Below are 3,773 nucleotides of genomic sequence, written 5' to 3' on the forward strand. Positions count from 1 at the left end.
TTTTAGAAAGCAACGTAATTCTGGACGCTATTCTGGTTATTACGGCGGTTTTCAGAAAACCGCCACAATTTCCTGGGTTAAAACGGCAGTTTAAACCGCCATTATATCCAAATAAAATGGCATTTTCTGGTTGGTTAAAATGACGGTTCAAACCGCCGTTATTTCCAGGATAAAAATGGCATTTTTGGTTGGTTAAAACGGTGTTTTTGAACCTCCATTTTTACCCTGATAGAGTGGCATTTTAGTTGGTTAAAACGGCATTTAAAACCGCCGTTTTTATTGGGTTAAAACGGCATTTTAAACCGCCACTTTTACCCTGACGGTGATCTTTTTATTGGTTAAAATGTCATTTAAAACCGCCATTTTTACTTGGTTAACACAACATTTTTGGTTGGTTAAAATGATATTTTTGAACCGCCATTTTTACCTTAACATTAGTTGGTTAAAGTAATATTTTTATCGTTTAAAAAGGTCATTTTTACCGTTGTTTTTATCACGTTAAACAAATAATTTTTTATTAAAATTTCACAATAACAAAAATCATAATCCATAAACAAAATATTATATAAATCATAAACAAAGTACTAAACATAATATATAATTTTTTTGTATTGAAAATCAAAAGTAATAACTACTATACAAAAACTTGTCTTACTAAACTAACCAAGATACAAGTATTGTAATATGCAATAATCAATCAAATCTACCATCCCGTTCCCTAAAATATTTTAATATCTAATAATGTATTTAAACTATCTAATAAATGCTATTTTTACTACTTAGAATATGAATACAAGTAACTTAGCTAAGTGATGATGAATAAGATTTGGAGGCCAAAAGTTTCCTCCTTTGGTAATTAGCTTTAAAACAAGCCAGACTTAGTTTCTTGGTCTCTTGTGTGAGTTTCATCCCTAGAGCTTGCTCCACCATCTTTGTTTCTTGGGCTGATAACCCGCCTGCAAGGAGACGCAAGCCTGGAGAATAACAAAAATTGTTACACACATTCAACACGTGTATTTTGAAAAATACAAGTAAAAGAATACTAGTCACTTAGGAAGTTCTTTCTATTTTTTCCATCTAAAGGGCACAAGGTTATTGCACCAAAAAATTTCTTCAGCAAGCCACACCTGTCTTATTGCATCCATCTCATGAACCAAAACTTGACTGAACTATCCCTCACTGACTCCATCTCTGCCAATGCAAGAATTGATATAATCAAACATTTTAAAAAAAATTATCATTGAAGTATATTACATGTTTTGTTGAGACAGATCCAACCTGTAGAATATAATCCTGTCAGGCTTATGCTTTGTTTTTTTGTAAAAGGCCATGAGTAGCTCCCTGTGAAAAAATTAAATGAGACTATCAATCAAGTTTCCCTCAAAAGTGGAAATATCATTGTGTTGCTCTTCAAATTTGACACATTGTAACCTGGTCCATCTACAACAGATCCTCAAAGATTAAACAACTAAAAGTGCAACCTGATGAAACATAAATAAAATATAAAGCACAATAGTAGAGTGAACTAGTTACCTCCCCAGAATCTTTTTTTACTCAAAGGTGGAGTTTTAGTGCACAGTCGTACTTGCCTACCCTGTTTTTCTATAGAATTCCAATACATTGTTCATCAAGCTAACAGTTAACATGTATGTTTATCAAGTTATATTAGCATAGTGAGTGCAACTAACAATTTTTATTGAATACACCCCATTCATCCAAAATATAACCAAGTCGAACCAAAAAGAATTATGATAAAGAAATCAAAGAATGGCCAAGTAAAAAATTTACCTCGTACAACTGCTTCCGTTTAAATGACACTTTCTTTTCTCTCATCCTCCTCATTACTTCCTTGGTGCAATTTTTGACCTGTACTGCTTTTCAAAGAATCCTTTCCATAACTTATCAGTCACTGGACTCAAATCAGCTCCCTGCATAGCATATTGGGCAAATTACGCAAACCATTTCACCTGGTGATAGCTCCATACATAGTTGACAAAAACGAGAAACTAAACTTACTTCGCTTGCCTTTCTCCACACGCATCAACTGATCAACCATGTAGTGTGGCAAAATTCGCTTGTGCAGGTGTAGATCGACACAACCAACATTTCCAAGGTATCTTATATTATCTATTATTTTCTGAACACAGAGATCAACCAGGGATCGAAGTTTCCGCGCATGTAATTGAACTTCGCCTTTTCTCATCATAATGACACTGATAACCAAGAAAACAAGACTATATAAGCATTCAAACTAATCATGAAAACCAATGCCTCAATCATGAAAACCTCTCATGTTCTCTTCCTCATGTAACATCCTTCTCTTGTTAATGAAAATTTACTTCTATTAGAAACATATTGTAGATTCATATACACATGCATAGAATTGGATTCTCTCAATTGAAAAACTCACTTGATAACGTTAAAGATAAAGTTTCAAGACAGCCATAGCATACATGCATACCAGATATTCAGGGCTTTGAAGGAGCAGAGTTTTCACTTCTATTAACATATTTTCTCATAATTTCTTGAACTTTTCATTTTTAGGAAGCAAGTATCAAAGCTAGGAAGATTCTATCATATAGTAGTACATACATGAGATAATCGAGAACATAATAAAATAAAATAAAGTAGAAAGGAAATTAGAGTAATACTGATTATAATTTTAACTCAGCACGGTTTGGGTGATGAAGCTATTATAAAGCAGACAAAGATAATAGTTTTCTTTATATATTTTCCAGTTTTCATTTTTCAGTTCAAGAAATTAAAAAACATATAGATCAAAACAGTGGAAGCTTAAATTTTTGTGGCCAATTAGAAGTAAACAACGAAGGAAATCATATACATGTTCAAGGACCAAAAGTACAAAGATAAGACAACATATGGTACAAGATAGGCTCAACATCTAGCAACTGGATTTTAGTTTCAATATGTAGCAACCACGTTATACACTCTAAGTTAGATATATCAGCTTTTATAATCTATGCTCTAGCATCATATTAACTGCCATTATGCAGCTATAATAAAATGCTAATGATTTGCTTAAGAAGGATGCCAAGCTCATTTGAGTAATACCCAATATTAATAATACAACACAATATGCAAAAATTTCTGCAAGAGAGAGAGATAGAGAGAACAGCATTAGAGCCGGCTGACAGTGTTCTTAAGATGGATCAATAGCACAACAAGAAGCTATAAGAGTTAAAAAATGGATGTTACTGGAAGCATATCAATTTATCTATCTACTTTTTTTTGAAATTTTCTCTTCATAGATTAATCAGAAGAATTCACTTCAGCCATATATAAAACTTTTTAGCATTAAAAAAACAATATTATAGAGTATATTGACCCTATTATGACCAACTAAAAAGTCTCTTAGAAAAATAACATGGAACAAGTATCTACTATCTACATGTAAAACAATCATAAGCTTAGAAATAATTATAAAAAAAATCAAATACAATCACAAGCTTAGAAACAATTATTAAAAAAAATCAAATACAACAAATTCATAAAGGCTAGATTCAAAAGAGCTTCATGAGTAATAAAAAACACAGATATGAAAATTCAAAATTGACTTTCTAATATCAGATTTTAAATTTAAACTAAAGACTAGAAAAATAACTCATATATGGAGTACTATCTTATGTTACCACTGTGAAAGTGATCAAGACAAATTTCAGGCTCAACAAGATCAAATACTATCTTATGTTACCTTGAACTCCAGCCTATCCACAATCTGACTTTGACATTTTGAACTCATCTCTAACCTTCGC

The 3,773-nt window shown here is 31.9% G+C and overlaps 1 pseudogene; it reads right to left on the reverse strand.

Moving 5' to 3' along the window:
* Window positions 1–1,369: 1,369 nt before the first annotated feature.
* Window positions 1,370–2,212, reverse strand: LOC112734610 (uncharacterized; annotated as a pseudogene).
* Window positions 2,213–3,773: the final 1,561 nt, after the last annotated feature.

The sequence above is a fragment of the Arachis hypogaea genome, chromosome 13 (genome assembly GCF_003086295.3).
Source record: "Arachis hypogaea cultivar Tifrunner chromosome 13, arahy.Tifrunner.gnm2.J5K5, whole genome shotgun sequence".
Taxonomy (NCBI): Eukaryota; Viridiplantae; Streptophyta; class Magnoliopsida; order Fabales; family Fabaceae; genus Arachis; species Arachis hypogaea.